This window comes from Pteropus vampyrus, unplaced genomic scaffold (assembly GCF_000151845.1).
Source record: "Pteropus vampyrus isolate Shadow unplaced genomic scaffold, Pvam_2.0 Scaffold122, whole genome shotgun sequence".
Classification (NCBI taxonomy): Eukaryota; Metazoa; Chordata; class Mammalia; order Chiroptera; family Pteropodidae; genus Pteropus; species Pteropus vampyrus.
The window spans coordinates 3,853,977-3,881,108 of NW_011888903.1; the positions used below are offsets into that span (position 1 = coordinate 3,853,977).

The window sequence follows — 27,132 nt, forward strand, 5'->3', positions numbered from 1 at the left end:
TCCAACCTCCACATTCTTAACTATTCTCCCAGACTCATCCGACAACCCACTGGACACGTCTATCTGGATGTTGCAATGAAACTTCAAGACAACTGCATATATCCTCATCCACACACCCTACAGATTAAGGACTGGGGGTGCTTTTGCTCATGTCTTCCCTACGCTTGGAATCTTCTCTCCCACTCTTGACTTAATTTAAGATCCATTTTAGGTGGCCTCTCCCGAAGAAAAGAACTCCTCAAACCTGCATTCTTCTTAATGTGGGGCTGATAGAATTTTGAGCATATTTCTAACAATGCACTTATTGGTATCTCCATAAAAGACGTAAAATAATTTGTATGTGAATGCTTTAGAATTTACATGAATATACAGGCCATTAAACTCAAATACTTCCTCTACTCAGCTCCAACTTTCTCAATAATCAGCCACAATTTTGGCTTGGTAGCAGAAAAGAGAAAACTAGATTTATGCAAAGTATCTACAACTAAGAATTTAACCTGAAGGTGATTTAGAGGTGAAAGTGAATTATGAAACATGTACAAAGAGAAGAATAAAAATGTATTTCTGAAGAAACTTACCTCCTACAATATAATGATAATGATGAATAATTTAATAAATATTTACTGAGTACCTATTAGTCCTGGCTGAGATTCAGGTGGCAGGCACTGTTCTAGGTACTATAGATACAAATTAAACAAAAAGGCCTAGCCCTCATTAAGCTTTCATTCTAATAAGGGTAAAAGGATCTAAAATAAATACTGCATATATTCATGCATACAGATGTATAACTAAAAATTCATCAAGTGTCCTTCTGTTTCCAACCATTAGAACAACAGGGTTCAGAATTACCCTCCCATTATTACCAACTAGAAAACTGGACAAATAAAGCAACTGGTTTTAAATTTAACAACAATGCAAAACTGTGCAAAATTGTGACGTCAGAGAGAAAGAAATGAGGTGAGAGATTTCCAGTGGACATGGAGGCAATTTATAGAATAGAGCACAGAGAAACAGATCCTGAACAGAACCCAACATCCTGAACAGAACCAAGTCATCTCACTGAGGTGAAAGAGCAGATATCAAAGCTCAGAAAAGCAGAGTCAGCTAAAATTTGCTGGTCAGATCACCAGAAAGGCAAGATCTATGAAGCAAAACTGCTCCAGAAATTAGCATACAGTGCCTTAACTCTGTGGTTGAATAGCCATCAAGGCTACATACGTTGAATCTTTACAAAAACAGGTAAAAATTAAATCCTAGGAATATAATCAAAGACCTATAATCCAAAAAAACTCCAGTGCTCACAAAGGGCCAGGAATGTGTGTATTATTTAAAACATATCAGGTGAACTTCTGCTTCCAGCTGTGAAAGAATAACAGACTGTACCAGCTAAAGAGATGTGGCTGAATGCATAAAGCATACAGTAGAAACCTTAGATGTTTCATGCCTTACTGGTAAGGTTAAATTTACCCTAGCTAGACACCACTCTAGAATGCACTTATCTCTCCTAAAAATCCACAAATAAATGTTTGCCAAAATAAATCTGTAAATTCTTTTTAAAAACACAACAGTAAATACTACAAAATCTACCAATTCGCAACCTAAAATTCACAACTTTAAGTATCTGATATAAATTAATAGATATATCATGAAGGAAGATGACTCATAACTAGAAGAAAATCAGTTAGTAGAATGACACAGAGATGATGGAATAAGCAGAAAAAATGTTAAAACAGCTGTAACAACAATATTCAAAATAAATAAGGACTTAAAATAAAACATGATCATAAAAAAGAAATATAAGATATAAAAGATGAAATTTCTATACATAGAAATACAATATGTGAAATAAAACATTCACTGCGTAGAATTAACAATAGATTAGACCCCAGAGATAAAAAAGATTGGTAAGCTTGTAGACACACCAATTGAAACAGCACAAACAGAAGCACACAGAGAAGAGAGAGTGAAAAAAAATAATAAAGAGAGCCTCTGTGAACCAACAGGAGGATGTCAGGTGGTCTAATAAATGTGTCAACTTTCAGCCAAGATGAAGTAACAGGAACCAGATTTACTTCCTGCCTGAAATAAAGAAGAAAAAAGACATACGAAATACATTAAACAATTATAGAGATATTGAATGTCAGGAAATTAAAAACAGTGATCTTTGAGAGACAGAAAGCAAACAAACTGAGTCTTACAATGGCTCCAGCTTCAGGCCTAACAAGAACTTCCAGGCCATGGTGCAGGGACAGGGAAATCAGCTGGGCCTGCTGGTCTCTGAGTTTAGTAGATGGAGCTGGAACTCAAGGATGCAATGGAACTCACAGAGAAAAGTAATGAAGATGAGAGATTGCCAAAGAGAGAACTGTGGAGATCCTCAGAGGATCCTCCTCAGGTCTTCAGCTTTATACTGATCAGCAAATTCATTAATAGAAATTACCCTAGGCCAGGGGAAATCACCAAAAGATTTAGAGAAAAGTATACCCAGGAATTACAGAGGGCCAGAAATAGTTTGTGTTCCCAGCAGCCAAAGTGGAAAAACTCATAATTTACAGAATCTTGGATAGAGTATTCAGAAACATTTTACCTTAAAGTAGAGAAAACTCTTTTTTAGACTAGTCCCACCCAACAAATCTTAAAAGCAAGATACAATAGGATGAAATCATTTTCAAGTCCCAGGAAAAAAAAAATTATAAAAATATAAAAATATTCAGATAAAATTCACGAAATTAATTCCAATAAAAAATCACTAGGCAAGCAGGAGAATATGGCCTGTAATGAGTAGAAAACTCAGTCAATACACACAGACCTAGAAATGACATAGAAACAATGAAATGACAATGAGAGAATTAATAAGCAAGGACACTAAAACAGTTATTACTACTTTATTTTGTATGTTGAAGAAGCTAGAGGAAAAACTGACATCTTAAGTAACTTCATGGAAGATTTTAAAAAGACCCAAACAGAATGTCCAAATTTGATAAAAACTCTAAAGCCATAGATCCAAAGACCTCAATAAACTCTAAGCATAAGAAACACATAAAAAAGTATACTGTGGCACATCATAATTGAATTGAATTATTAAAAAAAAAAAAAAATCTTAAAATCATTCAGAGTAAAACACAAAAACATCATGAACAGAGGAACAAAAAAAAGATATCAGCAGATTTCATGTTAGAAACAAAGCGATCCAAAAATTAGCAGAGCGATACATTTTAAATACTTAAAGAAAAAACTATCAACCTAGAATTATATATTCAGTGAAAATATCTTTCAGAAATAAACTATCTTTCAGAAAAAACGTATCTTTCAGAAAAAACTATCAACCTAGAATTATATATTCAGTGAAAATATCTTTCAGAAATAAACTATCTTTCAGAAAAAACGTATCTTTCAGAAAAAACTATCAACCTAGAATTATATATTCAGTGAAAATATCTTTCAGAAATAAAAGGGAAATAAAGGTTTTTTTCAGACATAAAAGATAAAAGATTTATTAGCAACAAAACTTTTCTACAAGGAAATCTTTCGAGAAGAAGAAAAATGATCCCAGATAGAAATATGGATCTAAACAAAGGAATGAAGAGCATAAAAAATGGTAAATACAGGGGTAAATATAAAACTTTTATCTTGTTACTTCAGTCTCCTCTAAAGTTTAAAACAAAAATAACAGAATATTATTTCATATTAATAATATTAATATTACTCTATAATATGTATTAAGTAAAAATATGTTAATTGATAGTAGACTATAAGTTAAAAATTATATGTAGCTTAAAGCAATCATTAAGTTAACACGATAAAGAGCTATTTAGTAAAAATTACTCAATTTATCCAAAAGAAACCCCAAAAAGGAGGAAAAAGAGGATAAAAAAGACAAATACAAAACCTATATAAAAATAGTAAATTTACACCCAATCATATTACATTAAAATATAACTAGTTTAAATTTCCCAATCAAAAAGCAGGTTGCTAGATTAGTTTTAAAAAGCAAGACACAAAAGAAAAACCATTGACAAAAAATTCACTTTAAACGTAAAGACAAACAGGTTAAAAGTAAAAGGACATACAAAAAAAATGCCATGCTAAAAAAATTAATGAAAGCTGGATGGCTATATCAATACCAGAAAAAGTTGATTATAGAGCAAAAATTATTACTACAGATTAATAAAATCATTTTATAGTAACAAAAATGTCAATGAGGAAGAAATAACAGCCTTAAACTTTTATGTATCTAATAACAGAGCTTCAAAAAACATAAAGCAAAAATTGACAGAACAGCAAGGAAAAACAGACAAAAACTACAACTGTAGTAAGAGATTTCAAAACTCTTTCTTCAACAATTTACAGAACAAGTAGAGAGTAAATCAATAAGTATATAAAAGACAACTTACTTGACATTTATAAAACACTTCAATACCAATAGCACAATATATATTATTTTCAAGTGTACACATACCATTACCAATATAGGTAATATTTGGTCTATAAACAACTGTCAATAAATTTAAAAGAATTCAAGTCATAGAAACATGTTCTTTGACTACAACTGAATTAAGTGAAAAAATCTATAACAAAAATATATGTAGAAAACCCTGGAAAACTTCAAAACTAAAGAGCATACTTCTAAATAACCAATGGGTCAAAGAGAAAGCAAGATGAAACTATAAAGTATAAAAGTATTAAAAACATAGCATCACAAAAGTTGTGGGACACAACTAAAGCAGTGTTTGGAGGGAAATTTATATTATTAAACACCCATACTTACAAAAGAGATGAAAACTATCCAACTCATAGTTTCAGCTTCCACTTTAAGAAACTAGAAAAAGAGTAAATTAAACCCAAAGAAAAAAAACAGAAAATGACAAATATCAGAACTATAAGTGATAAAATAGAAAACAGAAAATGAAACCAAATGCTTGTTTAATAAAATTATAAACCTCTATCCAGACAGATTAGTAAAAAAGAGAAAAGACACAAATTAGCAATATCAGGAATGAAAGGAGTGACATCACTATACATCTTATAGATATTAAAATGTAATATATGAATATTATAAATAACTTTAAGCTAATAACTTCAACAACTTAGAGATAAGGACAAATTTCTTTTAAGATATAACCTACCAAAGCTCACTCAAGAAGAAATAGATAACCTGAATAGCCCTTTATCTACTAAGAAAATCAAATTTGTAAACACCTTTCCACAAAAAATATTCCAAGCCCAGATGGATTCACCAGAGAATTCCACATAGCCTTTAAAGAAGAAATAATACCAATTCTACACAAACATTTCCAGAAAATTAAAGAGGTAGAAACATTTACTAATTTACTTTATGAGGTCAGAATTACCCAAATACCAAAATGAGATGGATACCACAAAAAAAGAAAAATCACAGACCAATGCTCCCCACATATATAGATGCATAAATTCTTAACAAATTTTAGCAAATTAAATCCAAAAATATATAAAAAGGACACTATATCATGACCAAGTGGGCTCATCCTGAGATATCAAGGATGATTTAACATTTGAAAATTTTTATTCATTTAATTCATCATACATAGTCACCATCATATTAGTCATCATATTAACAGTAAAAAATAACTGCATGATCATTGTAATAGATGCAAAAAAAGGTATCTGGCAAAATCCGGCATCCATTCCTGTAAAAAAAACAAATTCTTAGCAAATTAGAAATAGAACTACCTCAAGTTGTAAGGGCATCTAGGAAAAATAGCTGATATCATATTTAATAGTGAAAGGCTGAGTACTTTCCTCCAAAGATCAAAAACAAGACTTAGATGATGGCTCTAACCACTTTTATTTAAGATTGTATTGGAGATTCTAACCAGCGCAATCAGGCAAGAAAAAGACAGAAAAGGCATCCAGATTGCAAAGAAAGAAGGCAACTATCTTTATATGCAGATAATATGATCACCTATGTAGAAAATCCTATAGAATACAGGCCCTGGCATGATGTCTGCTTCATATGAGTAAATATTAAATGCATAAAAATGGATGAATTGTAGGTATATGTAGAAATTCTTTCTTAAGTAAATGTTGTATTAAAGAAATAGGTTTCAGAAAATCATTTTATAGGTTTAATAATTTTATGTTTTTATGTGTTCTAGAGAAATTTGAATTTTATTATTGAATTTTCCTCATTCCAAATTTAAAGCTTTTCTTTTAAATTCAAGCTTTCCCTAGGGGGGAAAAAACAACAAAATAAGACAAAACAAAGCAAAAACCTTGTTTTTAAAAACTCTAGGTTAATCACTGTTCTCTAATTTCCTTTCTCTCACAGACCTCCAAATTGTAGAAATCAGTTGCAGGCAGTGCCAACTCCAAAAAGATAACAAAGGTATGCTATTTTGGAAAAGAAAGGGAAACAGAAGACGAGAGGGAGGGAGGAGGACATACATCACGTAAACTTTTATGGAAATCCAGAGTGCCTAAGTTATATGCACTGCCCCACAGACAGCTGCCAGGATATTCTGAGCTCAGACAACATTCTGAAGCAAAGGCAGATGTGTTAGCCAGTAGAGCATCTGGAAAGGGAGCATCTGGAAGGCAGAAATCTGTGAGTTGACAGCCATCTTTTCTTTTCTAGTCTCAAAGTGACACAGAACAAACTCCAAAAAGCACTGAAATGATCTAGGGCTTTTTTGTTTGTTTGTTTTTGTTTTTGTTTTTGTTTTTGTTTTTTTTCCGCTTCTAAAGTCTTGCTTCAGGTAGGGTACACTGATGTCAAAGGGGGAAAAAAAAGCTGTCTTCCACAAAGTAGGACAGATTTTGAAAGTGGATATACCTTGCCACACAGAAAGTTAATCTTATGTAACAACTGAATGGTAATAAACGAACAAGTCAGGGACCAATCTGGCCCCCTAAAGCCTATTTACTTTCTATAAGTATTTATTGGACATAGACGTATAAAAATTTTTTCCCTCTGGCAAGCTCTTACGTCTGCCTAGGTAAACCTTATCTTATTGTCATCATGTTTCCAGACTCTCTAACAACCAGCCACCCTGGCTAATGTTTGTTTCTCATTTTCCATTTGTTATTTATTAATTTAAATTTTTAAATTAATATTGAATGAAATATAAAATCACAGAAGTATGTGTGTGTGTACATAAGAAGAGAAGAAACACAACTAGGTAGTTTTTAAACTGACAGAGGATTATGTCCTTTTTTTATTCACCAAAGATCTGACAGGTGGAATTTTGTTAAATAAGTTAACTTGCCGATCTCATTATTTATAAGATCTATAGGATATTGCAATGAGGTTAATTTGTGAAAATGACAACAAAGAACTTAACAGAATTCAGAGGGGAAAACAAGAAACAGAGAGATTAACTTCCAAAGAGTACAGTGATTTGGTTACCACTGCATTTCTTGGCTTGGCTTCATTAAGAAATGACTAACCTACCTTCTCTGAAGAAATGACTAACATGTCAAATAGAAAACCCTGTACTCAGATAAGTGGTTACTGACTTAGAATCAGGAAGATATGAGTATCTTTGAAGGCACAGGGCAGGAAGCTTTTTGAAAAGGAGAGATTGGAAGAAGGGGTGATGGCGGGTATCAAGCAGGGCTGCCAAGGGGGTAGGAAGGCATGGGTTCAAGTTTAACAGAGTCCTATTTTTCTCAATCAGGAATAAAGAGAGGGAAGATGAACATTTGTAATGGAGAAAGGCAAGCCCCATGTGACCTCGATATTTTCTGAAAAAAAAAAAAATGTGATTTTATTTTTACATATACATAGCTATGTGCTCTGCTACCACCTGTTAGAAATTATTTCCAGTGAGTGCTTGCTAGTAGAGCCTTGCTGGCTGTCTACTACTGGAGCCTGTTGCTTTTGTAAGTACTCGGATCTTTCTAAGGGTTATTAAATATTTGTAATATCACCCTTGCATGCTACTATACATTTTAAGCATTTTTATCCATCCATTTTCCAGACTGTCCCCAGATTAAGGGAACAGGCTGTTTCCTGAGAAGCCATGTTAGAACAATACTCTTCCCATTTCTCCACCAGGACCACAGCTGTGCCCTCCTGGGGCACTCAGAAGCTCTAAGATTTGACTCTCTTTGCTGGACCTCAGGAAGAATGGAAGACTCAACCTAAACGTGCTTGTGCTATTTCCATACTCTGAGTCTGAATCTTTGTATTCTAGAGAGGACATTGCTCATGAGTTCTACTACTAGATTTAGAAAATTAGCCTTTAATAAAATAAATATGCAGGAAAATATTCTTAATAACAATGTGTGAAAATAAAATTTCAGTGTTTTAGTTGATTTCTCCAGAAAGTTTAAGGTATTTAGTCTTCCTTCCTATATCTAAGAAAAAGTGTAATCAAAAAGTTAAATTGGTCATGTGATTTTAAAATTCCAAGGTTCAAGAAAAGCAGGAGCTGAAATAAAGGCCTCGGACCCTTTAGTGAATCTAAACTATGTACAAGAAAAACTGAAAACCATTGTGTATTTTTAATATTGCAAGTTAAGTAAGATAATTGACTCTAAAACAAAATGATTGGAGCATAGCTATGTCCTATGAGGGACAGAACAGCAACATGATGACACTGGCCGGGGAAGGATCAGATTATTCCTGCTGGGACTGATTAGTTCTAAGACCCTTGTGCAATTCACGGGACTGTTGCCCCATTTTCCTATTACATGCCAAAGATCAATGGGCCGATTTTAAAAATCAATAATTTCTCCAATGTTTTTGCAGTCAGGATAAACCATTAATCAAAAGCCACTGATTTACTTATTGCATTATAAAGGAAAAAATGGATTCGAACAACATTTGCTCGTCTATTATGAAACTGAGTTTGTGGGGAGGATCAGATGGGGTTGGCAGAAGTGTTCATCATGTGCAGTGAGATATGCTGCAGAACATATAGAACAAACTTGGCAGCTATTTTAAGCACAATTTTCTGTACATTTATTTTATAATACCGTAAGTCTAGAATTACGCAACATACATACTCTCTCAGAGAAATGTTGTTGAACTTTAAGTGAAAGAACAGTTTAACAGTGTTTCTAATCTCATATTTTTGTTTTTCCTAATTGAAAATGAATAAAGAATATTAATTTTATCATTGTACAGAATGTACAAAGTATAATCACTCTCTCTCCTTCATATCCATTGCACGGATGATCTAATAGACCCTTGAGCAAGTAATCCAAAACACTCTCATACTGATGAATGAGTTTGGGTGTAAAATTTTCCATTCATATGCTCAATTGTATTTTCTAATGTCCTTCTTGATTACCCTTAACCTTCATGGGTCTCCCTGAACAAATGGCAAGTCTAAATCAAATCCTTAGCATATTTGGAAGTCGATATGCATCCTTTACTGATGAAAACAAACAAAGGGTAACCTATCATCTTTTAAATGTCACTGCCAAGAAACACATACTGTGTTTTATAATTCACAGTATGGCTTCACATGGAACTGAAGTAGGGGAAGGAAGGAGAGTAGAGAAAGACATTTAAACAGTTCTCTGAAAATCGACTGCAATTCTTTATTCTCTTTCAGTCAGACCTTAGTCTCCAGAGCTCTAAATTTTTTTCTACACTATTTCTCTCCACACCAAATATGCTCATTTCCTTTGTCATGAGAAGACAGAAAGAAGAGGAAAAAATAAACATGAAATGAAATATAGGTGTATGTAAGAAGACCATCCATGGTCTGAATACCTAAAATAACAGTTCAAAGAAATACTGGAGAAGCAACTTTCCTCATGTGTCCTTATTTCAAGTATAAGAAGATCTTACCTACTTTACATGCCAAGGTTTCCTATGGTCAATCATGGTTCATAACTGCTATAGACATTATACTTTACAGCATTTTAGGGTTTCACATTGATCATGTCTCATTACTATTTTAATTACGAAGAAATGGATGCTCCAGATGTTAAATGACTTGCCCAAGGTCACACGACTTAAAGTGGTCTTTTGGAAAAAAATGTGGACAGTTTTTGCATCCAAATGATCAGTTTAAATGCCACACAAATCCCCCAGAATAGCTGAGGTGTTTCTTTTAAGATCTTCATTATGTTCTGCTTAATGTTTAAAATACAAGTTTGAACCAGGTAATTATAAGCATCAGTCTGGAAGCAGCTTTAAGAAACAGATTTTGTTTGTGAGTAAGCAGGAAACTCACTAGATTAGAGCCATTACTACAGGGAGCCTGCAATGCTTGTGTGTCTAATGAATTAACCTAAGAATGTATAGTTAAGAGAGGAAGGAAGGGATTGCAGTAATTTATGTAGCAACAGTGAAAAAACTCTATGATCTGATTAGGGAGAAAGGACCACAGAGTTCTATAGAGGTCACAATTACTACGCTATTATGTTATCCGCCCTCTACTTCTTACCTACCCTGAGCTCTAAAGTCTAAATAACCCTAAAAACTAAGGAGGGACCCATGCTGTGAACCCATGCTTCTCTCTTGGACTGTGTCACTCTACAGGGAGTGCTCAGGAATGCTGTGGGAGAGATTCTGGATTGTCAAAATGACTGGGGCCTTACTGGTATTTAATTGGCAGGTCCAGGAATGCTAAGAGTCCTACAGTGCCATGGATGGTCTTACACCATGAAAGAATTAACCTGTGTCACACATACCTTTAAAATACCTTGGCGGACTTTCACCACAGATTAAAGATCTGTTTATAATTCTCAGAACCTAGAGCCTGATTCAGTTTCAGACTTAATATATTTTTTTTATACACAGATTTTTCCTGCAACACAATTATAGTGCAGGTTGAGGGAAAACTGTACTTTGCTTTGTTCAAATATTTAGCATTCTGGAAATTCAGGTCTTGTGCAGCAACACTACAATACAGCTCGTGTGGACTAGTCACCATTTGCAGCATCCCCATTCATGGTAGTTTTGCACATCAGAGCAACCATCTGACTCTATCCTGTCATCTTGTTTAGTCATGTCCCAATGTTTAAGATGGAAATACTTATTTTATAAAATATATTTTCCTTTTATTTCTTCCTTTAAAGTTGCAACATTATATTGATTTTTTAAATTGTGTGCATAGGAAGGTTATTATTACCTATAAATTTCATTTTGGGATGGTAAAGGAGACAGTGTGTCTGACAGGGTTGAGAGCCAGAGCTGTAGACCATTCTTTCCTTTTCTGAAAAATCTCTCACTCTTGGCTTCAGTGACATTGCCATTTCCTGGTTTTCCTGAACACTCTTTCTTGTCTATTTCACTGGCTCCTCTTGTACCCAACTCTTAAAAGCAGCAGAGTTGCATCCCTGCCCCTTTATTCTTACTAATTTCTCTCTCCAGCTTACTTCTATGACTAACACTTATTTGCTAAATTGTTCTCAAATCCAGACCTTGAGTTTTCCAACTATTTTTCTGAATTTCACACCACATTTTCATTTGTCCACTGTGTAGTACTCGGATTTCTATCAGTGCAGTATCTCAAATGAAGCAAGTCCAAAAAGGGACTCATTATCTTCCCTGCAAAGTCAGCTCCACCTATATTCTTGTTTTTCTTGGTTAGTGATGATATATAATTTACCAAGTCTGCTAAATTAGAAAACTGGAATCATTTTAGACTAAATCATCATTTTTTTTAATTCCCAGAGCAATTCTTCACCAAATGCAACCAAACTATGCTATATCTTGAATATTTCTGAAAACTAAAGCACAAGTATTTACTTTTCCTGAAAGACAATAAAGTAGTATTAAAATCTTAATGTTAAGTGTGGTTTAACTCATTAATTCTACTTGTTATATAGTCTAGGAAAATAATAATTTTTAGACAACTTTAGGTACAAAGATGTTAAATAAAAGTTTTTTTCTGAAACCGTGGAATCAACCAACTAAGGGAACAGTTTGGTATTTTTATTGTGCCTCCATACGAAAGTTTTTTTGTAGCCATTAAATTTGCTAATGGAATGTCTTTATTATAATAAAAATGCTTTTCATAGTGTTAAATGAAAATTATCTTAACTATATGAAATATGCAGGGAAAAATGAATGGAATGAATCATCAGTGATGGCTACCTCTGGTGAAAGGATTATAGATGATTTGTATTTTTCTCTTAGTTTTCTTTTTGTTGTTATCGTCCAGATTTTCCACAGTGCTCATATTTTTCCTATACATAATTATTTTAAGTCCTTTTCACGTCTTGTCAATAGTGCCTGTACCATAGTTCAGCCTCCCAATACACTTTCCTTGCTTCCTGAAACGTCTCCTGCCAGTCTATCCTCCAAAATGCTATTAGATGAATTTTTCGAAATGTAGATCTGTTCCCTTTCTACTGGCTCCCTACCATGCAAAGGTCGAGGAGCAAACACATAAGCATGTCATAAAAAGGTTGGACAGCTTCCCTCCTAAATCTGTTTTATTCAGTCTCATCCCCTGCAATTCCTCACTAACAAAGAGACCTCACCTTTGCTCGAACAAGCTATGGTCTATGGCATTTTTTGCAAGGCTGTTTTCTTTGATAGGAATGTCCTTTTTGCCTTTTGCTCCCAGGTCAAGTAATGTATTTATCCTTAAGACTCGATTCAAATGCCATTACCTCCCTGAAGCATTTGCTGACAGAGTGAGGAGCCACTTAGACTTTCCTCCCAAACATTGTTGTGGATAGTCTCACACTTATATCTTGGTATGAGAGAAATGGCCACAGAATTTCCTCTTCCTGGGAAAATACTGTGTCTTAGTCATCTTTGTATACTAAGCCCTGGATAACAAAATCTGGCACACAATGGGTACTCAGAAAGTAATCTGATAAATGATCAAACTAATGTATGTAGTCAAAAGCTGTAGGAAGAAAATCAGCAAGCACCTCAGATACCTATTTGGCAGGAAAAAACTGAGGCCGAGCTATAATTTCTGACTACACAAAAGGCAGAAGGAACCAGAATATGCTAAAGCAGAACTACTCAAGTTAAAGAGGAAATGATAGCTGGATTTAGCAGTGATTGATAACTGTTGGAGATTGTTAGATAATTTAAACTTTAACATTAAAAAAAATCTCTTGTGCCTATATATTTAAAATGCAGAAGTCTGAGAGTTATGCCTAACACTTTTAACAAACAAACAAAAAAATCATAACTTTAGTTAAAACTGTATTTTTGAGAAGTAAATCAAAATGCCCATGGAAATACCTATGGGAAGCCGAGACACCAGATTCATACTGAAGGTACTATCACTTTGACTGCACATCACAGATTTTTAAAATCTTAATGCCTGGGCCACATTCTAGATCAGTTAACTGAATTAGAATCTCCGGGGTGGAGCCCAGACATCAGCATTTTTTGAAAGCTCCCACTGTTGAGAATCACTAATCTACACAAAAACAGTTTTCCCCAATTGTAGACCATGTCCTGGAAGAAAACATGTATCTTCTTGGCTATTTTCATTGTTAAACTCATTTCTAAAAAGTGAGAACAAATGATATATTCTTAGTATCAAAGAAAGATAAATAACAGTGTAGTTTAAGGAACTTTCTTCACTCCAGGGATGCCAATTTTTATTTTAGTTGATTTATTTCCTATTTTCAAAATATATTTTCAACACAAAATTTAAATCTGAATAAATGACCATATTGGAACATTTTGATATTTTTAACCTAAAGGAAAAAGTCTGGAAATTTTTAAAAAGTTAGCATAATAACCTGAGCTGTAAAATGAAAATGTGCTATTTTAGGGATTTTTTTCTCCACCATAGCAAACTTTTAATAGCTTTAAATGGCAGTTCTTGCTGTGGGGAGAATTTGTTATAGTCTTTCTAATCACATTTTAAATGATACAATCTTACATCATTTTTCAGAAATTCACCTATTGATATCAACAATGGTTTCAAAGAATGAAGAGAACTATGTGGTTAGTCACCCTAAGAAGATATCTAGCAGGCCTATAGTGGTGAGAAGGACACAGTCAGGTAACGGTGGGGACACTGGGTTCCAATCCTCCCTTCCTAAAGGTTGGTTGCTTTCCCTTCTTTGGGTTCTCACATCTTTACCCTCATTGTAGCCAGTTTATCCTGATTTGGCTATATGCTTATTCTTTTTAGACTCTGGCATAGCGAGAAAAATTCTTTTAAATTTTTCTTAAGATATATAGAACAGAATATTTTTTTCAAAAAATTCTTTACTAAAAACTAAAGAAAGGGGGAAATAAAATAAAATGGTAAAAAATGGGAAATTTAAAACACATAAACTTGTGACCAATCCTGGCTAATAATGCAATTTAGCTTTATTATGAACTAACAACTCCAAAAATCATAATCTTGGTTACTTGATCTCAAAATACTATTTTAACTAACTTTTTCTGTTCTACTTAAAGTGCCTGACTCCCAATTTCACCCCTAGCTCTAATGAAACTTCTCCTTATTTCAAACATTGTGTAGGGGAATATTTTTTTAAAATGTTTAACCTCTACCCATATCAAGAAATATAATTTATGTTTCTATCCAATACACACACGTCATATATGCAACAAATCAAATTTCATGTGTCTCATTATATGTGATATACTGTGATGTACTTTCTCTTCCATTCCATTTTGTTCAAATGCTAATAAAGTAATTTCATAACCTACTACTGGGTAGTAGTTGGAAAAGTCAGCAAAGCCTGCAGATTTCCATCTTAGGCTAGTGCTCACATTTACATGGAAGCTCCTTTATAAATCACAGGCACGATGATGTCCCCTTCTCAGTTTCTTGACTCTGTCCACTTCTTTGGAATTCCCAGGATCCACCGGTTGGTTCATTTCCCATACAGTAAGGACTATGACATAACAGAGATGTAAGAACAAAATCAGGGCATCAACTCCTGTAAGTATTTACAGGAGTTAATCCAAGTTCTAGCTGCTTGCAAGCAGAGGAAGCAGAGAGGAGGGAGCAGCATGTGCTGGTCGAAGGTATTATCTGGGCCAAAGAAGAAAGGGATGAAGCTCAAGAATCAGAATGATAAAGATATCTTTTCTCCATCACTCAGTTCTAGTGCCAGGAAGAGGTAGCAAAACTGTGGGTTAAAGAATACATTTTGAGTGATACAACTGGTTCTCTTGAATGATGAATAATTGAATGAATGAAAGGTTAAATCAATACTCATAACCCTAAGCCAATATTTGTTTCTAAAAAATTCATAATGGGTCTATGGCCATGCTACCCTGAACAAGCTCGATCCTGTCTGATCTCAGAAGCTAAGCACGGTCAGGCCTGGTTAGTACTTGGATGGGAGACCACCTAGGAAGACCAAGTGCTATAGGCATAAAAAAAATTTTTAAAAATAAGGGATTATAATCTGACAAGGTCCTTGCAATCTGTGAAGTCAACCAAGGGTTGCCTCCCAAATAAATAAATAATCAAAAATTCAGAATGTTATGAAAAATGGTTCCCTCATTTTGCTTGGGTAATCTGGAATCTGTGTTATTTCATACACATGAATTATGCAGAGACTTGAATGGAAGTGATACAGGTGACATGAGATGGGGACCTAATTAGAAACTCCTATGAGAACCCTTATAAAGGGAGATTTAGATTCTTTAACAAACACTGAAATTAATTTCAAAGATAGCTTATGAGATAATCAGTTAGTTTTTCTCTATGAATTTTCTTTCGGAAAAAATCAGCTCCTTAATTTCTTTAGGGCTCTGGCTGCCCACAGGCATTTGCTGCTCAGCAGCTGCTGCAATACAAACAGCTCTGACTCCACAGATTGCTAGCTGTTCCTGGGAGAGATACTGCTATTTGTCAAATGTGGCATTGGGATGAAGTTTGAGGACAGGATTACCATCAGATATCTTTATTCGAGATTTTCAAATATGAATAAAATGAGAAGACACAATGCCTTTCACAGGATTTTACAGAAGGACTTCTGCACATTCATCAAACTTTAATTTTGATAACTCTTGCCTTTGTCTCCACTTCATTCTGTTCCTATCTCTGTTATATAGCACATACCTCCTGCTATCTTGACACTGACTATGTGAAACCAAAGGTCCCTATGACTTCGATTAAATTTACTCTAAATTCTAGCTCTAGAAATCATCTCTCTCTCTCTCTCTCTCTCTCTCTCTCTCTTCCTCTCTCTCTCTCCCCCCTCCCCTCCCCTCTCCTCCTCCCACCCCCTTTCTCTCCTCCAACCCTCAGAGACCTAGCCTTTCTCCAAGATAATTAGCAACCCCCAAGGCAGAGAAGACAGTAGCCTGGACCTGACTAATGGTTGGTCACACAGTGGGGACCTCTGCCAGGCTAAAGATAACATCTTGACTTAAATTATGTTTCAGTTTATAAGCCCTAAGGTGGAACGACCCCCTGGCTACTTTCCCATGAGACAAGACAGAGGGACACAGAAGCAGACCTCAGACCTGTCCTCAAGACCTGAAGAAAAGATTTACCTCTGATCAATTAGCTCCCAGCATGAGCCCAAACCCCCTAACCTATGGTGTCTTGTGATTTTACCCTATATAATCTGTAACCTACATGCCATCAGGGAGTCAGCTTTTTAGCATTAGCTCCCATTTCCGTATTGGTCAATTCAATATTAAAACTATTTTTCTTTCTATACTGCAAACTCCTGCTCATGCATTTCTTAGGGCCAGTGCACACAAGCAGACAGACTCATTAAAAAAAAAAAAAAAAAGCATGGGAGTCCCAGTAACATATGAACATGTCTTCATTCCTTCACTAAATTATCCAGTTGAGGGCAGGGATGTGTTGCCTTATTCTTCTTTGTATCCCTAACACCTAGGACATTTCCTGGAGTTTAGAATAGGTTCAATAAACCATTACATAAACAAATAAGGGGTGCAGTAAGAAGGATATAAGTAAGCTTTGCTCCATGGTGCGGGAGGTGGGGTTGGGGGGGTGTTGGAAGCAGGGCAGGAGAACCAAGGAGAGTTATGGGATTTCCCCAGAAATGAGAGATTACATTCAGAATAGCAAGCTCTAACCCAACAGGATTCCTGGCCACTTAACTCCCTGAGAAAGAAGCTTACCTCTAGAGCAGGACTTCCCAATCTTTAAGGTACACTTAAAATCACCTGGAAATCTTGCGAAAATGCAGTTTCTGATTCAGGAAGTCTGAGGCAGAACCTAAGCGTCTGCTTTCCAACAAAACTCCCAGGGGTTACAAATACTGCTAGTCTACAGTTTAGACATAGCTCAAGTAGCAAGGCAGCCCCAGGACCTGTGCTGTAAGAATCTGTAACTGCATGGATTTGATTGAGGTCCTGGGAAGAAGTAGATAGCAAACTCAAACAAGGTAATTGAGACTTCATTATGATGTGAGCAGCATTAGAGGTCACCAGCAAGAACAAAATGAAGGACCTTAGGGTAACAACTGGGAGGATGAGCTACCACCACCCCCAGACCAAAAGGGGCAAAAGGAGGGAGAGGTTACTAGAACCAAAGAACTCTGAAGCTGGAGAAGGAATGGGGTCATGAAAAGAGCTCTGTTCCTGGGTCTGTTCCTGGGTATCTGGAATAAAGGAACACAGGCGCTTCGTGCTTACGAGGGAAGGGAGGAAGAATAAAAAACCCAGTTTCATTCCCTTCCTACCTGTGCCCTCATTGGCCAGACCCAACTGGGACCTAGAGGACAAGGGGGCTTGTTGATGAACTCCTGAGAGCGACCCAGAACACAAAATAATGAAGAATGGAGAAAGGACTGGAAGACTCAGGGAACTATCCAACACAGGAACTTCTGACCAATTTGGCAATTTACTTTTTTCTATAGTTAAAAGTAAATATCCTTAAAGCAGAAAGAGTCTACAGCTGTCTGAATGCTACCTGGAAAAGACTGCAAGGAGTGTGTGTTGTTTCTGTAGGCAATCTTTAGGAAGAAAAGAACCTCAAAGGGCTTGATAAGCAGGGGCAGCTTTAAGGATAAAAGAAAAACAAGACGAATGCCTGAAGCAAAAGGCATAAAGGAAGTGCTGGGAAGCCATTAAAAGACCAGCTCTGGAAGTTAAAAATTGAGTGGCCCCTAAGGGGTTCTCCTGGAGAGACAGGACTGGCAGGTTGGGGCTGGGGGCAGGCAAGAAGACCAGTCTTCATTCTGCCTAAAACCTTCCTACTCCTTTTTAGAATTTAGATGCAATATCACCGATGGACTTCCAAGATTTGGGGTAGAAAGCAGACTCCAGGAAAATTAGAAACAGTAAGCGCCATGACTAGTCAGCTCCTAAAATAATCCAACCAGAAGTTTCTTAGAGAAATATGATTTTAATTATTTATGTATGTGTGTGTGCATATATATGGATTCCTCATTAGAGCTCTAATCAAGGCTTTTGGGAAAGCATTAAAAAATGGAAAGAGCAAATCCTCATATTTGAATTTTCAACATTTTAAAAACCAGTATCTTTCACCCTGAAAGTGTCATCTCCCATCCCTGAAGGATATGTCACACTCATCAGTAACAGTACTAAGCACAGCAATCCTTCCTAGTTGTGGAGGGCAGCCCAAATATCTGAAATCTCAAGGAAGTGAGAACCTATTCTGGATGCTCATTAGTCAGTAAATATCCTTAAAGCAGGAAGAGTCTACAGCTGTCTGAATGCTACCTGGAAAAGACTGCAAGGAGTGTGTGTTGCTCATTAGATTTGGGTGATATGATATAATATTGACTGATGTGTACCCTTTCCACCACCTCCATTCCCTATGCTAATCCCATATTCCAAGAGATAGATATGGCACAGCTAGTTCACCACTTGCTCCAGGGAAGATTGTTAAGAGCAAAAACAAAAACAAAAAAACAGCAAAGGAAAGATTCCAAATCCTTGGCTCTAGCTCAAATGAGAGACAAAAGAGTTCTGAAAAGAGATATAAACTGTCAGAACATTTTTTTTTTTCTTAACCACCCCACTACAAACTGGGAAGAAGGGAAGAATCCGGAGAGAAAAAGAGCATTATAAGCAATTAGAGGCCATGCACTCAGTGTCCCACCCCCAGAATAAGGCCATGATGTATTCAAGTGGGAGTTGGAGTCATCACAGGTTTCCTCAAGAGGTTTGGAAGGATGTTTGATTCCTGCTTCTCTTCATGAATTAAGGGAGACTGCTGCAGAAATATCCCACATCACGAGGACAAGAAGAATGGGTAGAGATGAGCTTGGTAGGCCAAGGTAGGTGGGGTTGGGAGTTCCCTGAGTTACCTAAATGGTATTGGTTTTAGCCCCAAAAGAGAAGGAAAAGGAGACAGACTGATTCTCAGTCTGACAGACACTCCTGGCTGGAGATAAAGGTCCTGATGGCAGGGGCTACTGAGTGGGTAATTCATAACAGAAAGTAGGGTGGGAGCCATGCCCATGCCCGCAGATCCATGTTTGCATCTCGAGAACCCTGTATCCAATTCCACTGGTGTCAGGGAGTCAAATCAGGGCTCAGAGAAGTCAGGGGAGGAAGGCAGGGCCTAGAACATGGGTCTCCTGATTGCCTATATAGAGACACTGGCTTAAAGCAACAACACAGAGTGGAAGGAGGGGCATAAAAAAGAAAGATCCCAAATATTTCTAAATTTTAACCAGAAGCAATTTAAAAAACACTAAATTGGATGAAGCTGACTGGCTGTAGCTGTGACTAGATTACATTTTTCTACTGTCAGAAATGGGGGATTAGAGTTAGAATATAAATTTGTTGCCAGGAAAAAAAAAAAATTACATCCTGTGACTGTGAAATTGATGTGTATTACAAGACTGATTTTCTCAGTCTCCATTGCTTAAATGTTATATATGAATATTCGGTTAAGTTCAAATTCTATCTAGAAGCAGCAGCTCTGTGGTCTGACTTTTGCAAACAATGGAGAAGCAGATTCTGGTTGGCCATTTGGCCTTGACCTTAATCTTACCTGAGGTCTAATTTAGACCTGGGATGGCCTCACAGGTCCAGCCCATGTTGAAGGAACATTAGGCCTGCCTGGAAGCACCTGGGCCTATCCAGGTTTTTGGTCCTGCCTAAGAGGTGAAATGTGCAATCAAGCCCTGCTCATACACATGACAAGATGGCTGCCACGTGCAACTTCACTGCTTACAAGCAGGACCTGATCTTTCTGCTCACCTCTCCTTTCTAACGTCTTATTGCATCCTCATATTTCCCCTGAGTTTCCCAAACTATTTCAGTTCATAAGGATCTCTCTTGCATAAGCTAGAGACTCTTAGTTTCAATGTTAGTTAAGTTGTAGCTTCTCATTTAATTTACTTTTACACCAAGATGGGGGAATTTCTGCCAGAGGTTTGCTATAAAGACATACATTTACCATAGTCATTTTGAAGCAATTAAGAATTGTTACAGGCCTATGCATGGATTTTCGCCATTAACTAACACATTTTTTCTGATAAAGAGGTTGTTCAAAATGCTATACAAGATTAAGCAGATGTTTCTGCTCTCCATAAGAACTGGTAAGCAACTGAATGTGACCTTTGCCCTAGAGCCAGGGCTGATGTTCATAAAATGGCTATTTTGTGAGCCCCAAGATACCTGTAACCTGGGAGTTATATACTAAACCTTTAAATGTAGAATTCAGATGAAAACATCATGGAGCCCCATTATATAAACACAATGTTTATATTCGGTTTATGAAAACCAAGTGAAGTCATGGTAAATAAAGCCTTTTTGCAATCTTGTTCTACCCAAGGAAATGTGATAAATGTATACGATCCCTGAAAATGACAATTTTGCCAGAAATATTATTCATTTACTATCAGTGAATTCCAAAACCCTGATGAACAGCCCAAAGAGGACACCTCTGCTTAACTCTGCAGAGCTTCTACCTCTATCTTACTACTGTAATTTGGGGGAATTTACTCGATAACATGGTGCAGGATTGTTTTTATATGCAGGACACAGTGAAACCTTCAGTAATACCTGGAAGCAAGCTAAGTTTGATTTTTATAATAGCCTATGAAAAGGCCTGAGCTTTTATGTCTGCATGATTCTACGTTATGGACATTAAAGGAAAAGCTTTTATAATACTCAGGCAAGTTTTCTTTGAGACCTGGTCTGGAGAACAAAGGAATGAACATACCAGAATACCAGCAAGTCGCTTCGGACGTTCTGACCCCTGCCTAAGCTGCAGAGTTAGGCCAGCGCTTTGCTTACAGATATGAAGTGGTAACTGTAAGAGGAAGGAAGGGATACCCTGAAAAAAAATATAGTCTTCCAAATCCATTAGAAAAACCTGTGATAGTGCAATAGTCCCTATTATCCAGATAGTACAGCACTCACGAAGGTATTTAAAACAGAATAAAATGAAGTGACTCAAGTGTGTATGCATTAATACACAGTAATTATATGCAACACTCCCTAGTGCCCAACATTGGGTAAAATACCTGTTGAACATCTTCAACCACTCTGTGAGAAATACTATCTGTACTATTGTAATTTATTTTTACAGATTAAGAAACAAAGGCTTAAAGAGAGTTCTTCACTGGCCTGAGGACCTACCTATACCTGGTAAAAGGAAAATCTAGGATTCCAACTCAGGCAGTAGGACCTCAAGCCAGAACTCCTTGCCCTGTTCCTTGGGTATTTCTCCACAGGCTACTTGCAGTGTTGCTACTTCTCAAGCAGTGGTCATTGATAAATAGCTGCCTTTGAATGGACAATACAGTCAATTTTTAGAGACGCTTCTATTCATTACTGAAAAGCATGCCACAGTACACTCAAAGCACTCATACATGTTTAGGATTTAGGAAGCTGCCAATAAAGTTTCCAAGGCATTTCACAAGAAACTTTGAGTTCATTAAGGGATTGTTAATCATTTCATGTGGATTTCATCATTGTGCTAATTTATTTTAAAACTAGAAATGTAACATGCAAACTTTATGGAAAAAAAAATCCTAAAGCTGTGACATCTAACAACCAATTTATGAGTGAATTATACAATTCTATATCAATTCTTAGTCAAATTACAGAGAGCAAACTATTTCCCAAGTATTGAGTCACAGATTTACCTCTTACTGAAGTAATAACCTATGTGTCCACTTTAAGATCGATTTCCCCATGTCTCAAAAATGGGATACCATAAGGTAATCATCAGAACTAATTAAGCAAATGTGTTAGCTATTATATCCTCATCATCAGGTACATCTAAAACTATTATTTAATGTAGAGCAAATTTTTCAAAGAAGAAACACGTTGTACAAATAAATTATTGTTACTTAATTGATTATGTCCTCAAGACTTGTATTCTTTGGTCTCTAGAAGTTCTAAAAGTGATAGTTTGGAAAGAAAACTGAGATAGGTTTGTAGCGACTATCCTGTTGAGGCTCTTATAATACCCACTTTTCTACACCACTGATTTACTAACTCACTGAGTACAGAACTTCCATATGACATGACTTATATGATTATTTTATTCACTATGTGTTGTACCTCCAAATAAATCTAAGTATGGAAATTTTATCTTACGCTTCTTAACATCTCAACACTACCTAACTGAACACAAGAGTCTTGGTAGGCCTTCACTTATATTTGAGGTCAGAGTGAGTTATCAGGCTAAAGATTGCTTATCTCCATGGTAAATGTCAAAAGTTATACGCATGAGTTTCTGATGTTGCTGAACCATAACATTTTTTGTTTCAAGGAAATAAAGATTATACTTCATAAAAAGAAAAAAAATATCTTACAATTTCTTTTGTCATGCTGTACAAAGCACAATGCAAATATCAGCCCATGGGCACACAAAATTAGGCTTCGAACGATAAAGTATTTTAATTACAATGCTGATTAACACAGTTCATAACATGAAGGCCATGTTTTTCCAGGTTACCTGCACTACTTGATACCAGCAAACATGCACAGTGCTTATAAAAATGTCGGAAAATATATGACTGCAAGCGAACAAATCTGAGTCTGGCCTCTGGTTGGAGACCATCTCCCATTGCCTATTTGGGAAAATGTTCCTCTCCAAATTCTGTCTCTATAAATTCAGAAATGTTTTCTCGAATAGTCCTGTTTTGAGGGTTCAAAAAAATCATGTCCATAAGTTATTCCAAGCTTCTTCGGTAAGTTACATTTACTGAGGACCTATAAATATAGCTAACAACTGAGGAGCTACTATGTGTCAGGCACCATTCTAAGCACTTTACACATTGTTCAGTCCTTACGATAACCATGTAAGGTAGGCACTACTACCTCCATTTTCCAGATATGACAACTGAGGTTTAGAGAAAAATTCACACACCCATTATTGAGAGATGCTATTTTGAATAATAATCCAAAAATCAAGAAACTCTCCATTGGGTGGAATAATGGACGGAAACTAACACGATGAAATATTAGGAACGAGGATGGAATTCAGAAATCTGAGCTGCACATGTTTAGGATGATTGATTTCTGGCACGAATATAGTTCATATGAAAAAAATGAAGAGATTCTGCCCAAATACAAAGTCAGTACATGCCAAATGCATTACATGTATGCCAAGAAAACTAACTGGATCTTAAGTGGCATAGAAAGATATTATACAGAAAAGGGGAGATGATTATCTTAAATGCAGCAGAACTGAAATTCAGCTCTGGGCATCACATTAAGGAGGGATGGTGACAGCCAGGACTGAATTCAGAGCAAGATGGATGAAGAGAGACTGTCAAGAAGCCGTGCCACATGTGAAATGCCAAAAGCACTGGAGAACTTTAGAAGACTCCAAGGAAGCATGATCACTGCCTTCAAATATTTCAAGAACTGTCTTGGGAAGAACAATCTGTGTTGACTCATGATACAAAAATAGAACCAACAAGAGGATAATAGAACCAATGAATCAACTAACACTAACAGCCAGCTCTGTATTAGATATGGGGGAGGAATGTTACTGAGGTAAAAGAGGCAATCAGTATCCAATGGGGCCTACATGCTAGCCGGAGACAAGATAATGCTTTTATAAAGAATACTCATCTTGCTGAATATGGGAGTACATAAATATTAAAGAAAAGATATTGGTAACTTGAAAAATTTGGAGAAGAGGCTGATGTAAGGAAAATGGTGAGATAGTGCTTTAAGGAGAAAGGGGTTGTGGAATTTAAGCCAGACTCTGACAGATGAATCAGTTTATGAATCCAAAGTGTTCAAGCAACCACCCCAAAACCAAATCTTCAGGAAAGAGAATTGCAAACAGATTACTGAAAATGCTTGGTGAATCCACCTAGGGTTTAAGAATATACAATAATTCTCTGTAATACATTTCTTCTCAAACTTTACAGTTCCTAAGAGGTAATGTGATTCCTTCCCTTCTTTTCTTATAATAGTACGCCCCTCACCCCCCACAGACACACAAAAGCACAAGTGACAAGATTTACATATTACTAGGGAAGAGGAATAGATACTATCTTCTTCAAAAAAGTAGGTCAAAAAAGGAAGTAAAAATGGTCTGAGAAGAGAGAACAGGGGGCCTCATTAATGAGGAGACACAGCCTCCCTGAACTGTTCTCTGTCCTGCAGCTACTTCCACCAAAACCTCAAAGAGTTTTCTTATTACCTCTAGAATGAAAAATACAGACAGATAAGGAATTTGTCATTCACTCGGCATTTTATGGGAGAAAATGCCCAGGCCTTGGAGTCAAACAAACTTTCATATACTTACCCTGCCACTTATCAGCTTAGCTATCAACTTGGTCAAGTCAGGTAACTCCACCATGCCTCAGTTTCCTCATCCATAAACTGTGGACAGCCACTTATGCATGGAGTTTTTGCAAAAATTAATGAAACAGTGTTCCTAAAAGTCCTGTGCGCTTTCTCTAATTTCTCCCCTGGCATTACCATCAGGACCTGCAGCTTTCTAGTGGTAGATGTTCTGGCAGCTCAGACACTTCTGTACGTTGGAAGTTATACCACTTCTTGAAAAAGTTCAAAATGAGTTTGTCTAATATTGCTTTCTGATTTGTTGAATTTCATAGATTAGAAAGCAGTTTTGAAGAGATTGCAACCTCTTACTGGTAAGGGATTTCTATAGATTTACCTTTTGCAACAAGAGATTATGCTTTATAGTATTTTGTTTTGTAGGAAGAGGAGGTGGAGGGACTGGGGGTGGAGGGAGTGAGAGCGGGAGGAGGAAGAAGAGGAGGAGCTGCCATTTCCAGGGAGAGATCAAGTGATAAGTCCTGTAGTATTTTTTTAACTAAAATATACCAGAAGATTCAAACCTAATGAGGTTGGCAAAGAATGAAACAAAAGACAATGTTTAATATGCTATTATTTAAAAAGAATCTTTTGAAGTGCACTTTTTGTCTCCATTTTGTTTCTATTTCTACAAAGCACCCTGCCTTAAATAGTAAGTAATACGGCTTCTGTGGATGTCTTACACCAGTGCGGAAGGCACCTCATCAGTTCCGGCTTTCCTATAAACTCTTGTCTTCAGCGGGCAGGACTGTCATGTGATTATGGCCTGCATTTCTCCGGTACTTCTTTTGAAGTTTACGGAAACACTATGCGGAATGAGCTCTGCAAGTCTTGGAGCAAGAAGAAAAACAGAGTGAAATACCTCCAGGTGAAACATCTCTATTATCATCTACTTATTTCTCAAGTTTCAGGTAGTTAAATACCACTTTGGAACACAAGTAACTGAAATATTGGCCTTGTGTCTTTTTAAGCAAAAGATAATATACCTTTCATAACCCAAAGAGTGATTTTCGTGAAGCACAAAATCAGGCTGGTTTCTTGGAAAATCTAAACTAGAGTGACCTACAGCTATGCAGAAAATCTCTTTACAAACCTGGCTCCAGTTTTAATGTCTATTAATAACACAAGGAAAGTTTGAATTTTCATGTTCATTTAATTAAATACAGCGAACAAATCTAGAATTACACTAATCTTCATAGTTCACAGAGACAAGACTTGTCTACTCTGCTTACTTACAAACCCTGGGTTGGTCTGGTATCTAAGCTTTGTAAACCTATTATTTACTCATCACTAAAGTCACCTAGCAATGAATGTCCATCTAATCAGCACTTACATTGTCTAAACACTCCTCTCAATAGTTTTTTTCTCCCCTTTAAATAATCCACAGGCTTCTCCTCTATCACTAAGAAACAATTCCAGTTTTTCAATCCCTCTTTCCTTCTGTTTACATAAGCACTTGGGAGTGGATGTTCCTGGTGCAATCTTCTCTCTGTGAAAGGTCTTATCAGCAGGTCACACTACACCTTTAGGGAGTGCTGGTTTACTCTGTCTTTGAAGACAGTGGTGAACTGCTTCCCTGCACGTTTACTGTAATAATACTGCACATCTTGACTGAGCTGCTTTCACCCACTGCTTTTGGAAAATTTCCAGAGAGGGTCTGTGTTTACGTCAGCAAGACTGATTCAAAACACCACCTCTGGGGTTTTAAATAGGCTTTGAAATACATTCCTGCACTCAGCTCAGCTGGGGTCAGTAGGAGGCCTTCCAGTAAATCTGTTACTGAGCTTTGTCATTCTACTTGTTGCAGAGGGGCTGTGATTTCCTTTTAGATCATCTCATAATCTATTGTTATTTTTTCTTAAAATTTTTGCCAGAACCTTGGCTAATAGAGCCTTGCATTATTATGCCTGTTGTCTTCAGAATTCCTTATCTGTAAAGATTGTGGCTGTGTTGTTTTGTTTTCTATCTGATTTTTATCTATCTTCGGCTTTGATCATAAGGTCTTTTGTTTATATTTTCAAATGTAAACAAGTCTTATCTTGTTAAACTTGCCTTTGATTAGCACAGTTGCTATTCAATTAATCACTTGGTTAGAGTTTAACAAGAGCTTCGCAAAATTTGTAGACAAGGAGACATGTACAAAGAGGGCAGGGCCGTGATTATACACATAATTATAGGGGCCATCAAAACGAAACTGTAGAATGTGAAACTTTAAAAACAATTCCTAAATATAATGCAAATTCCTTATTACTTACAAAAGTTGAAGAAACTCTCCCTATTTGGTTATATTCAGAGTATATCAGTGTTAAATTATTTTCACAAACAAATGTGCACGTCATATTGCCACATCCTAGACGTCATGCTGAAATTTATACCCTATTTTGGACCTTGGTTTTGCTTGCCACTTTCTGAAATCTGAGGTTAAAAACTAAAAAGAAAAAAATTCTCTTACCTCTCTCCCTTACACTATACAAAAAAGCAGTCTTTCATCAAAGTAAGCTTCTTATCACACTCTAATTTAAAAAGAAGGCTCA

The 27,132-nt window shown here is 36.2% G+C and overlaps 1 protein-coding gene and 1 pseudogene across 4 annotated transcripts in view; one reads left to right on the forward strand and one right to left on the reverse strand.

Moving 5' to 3' along the window:
* The window catches only part of ARHGAP28 (Rho GTPase activating protein 28), a 176,339-nt gene that overhangs the window by 101,923 nt on the left and 47,284 nt on the right, over positions 1 to 27,132 (reverse strand). The gene's annotated exons all lie outside the window — the stretch shown is intronic.
* On the forward strand, positions 15,137 to 15,255 carry LOC111743793 (annotated as a pseudogene).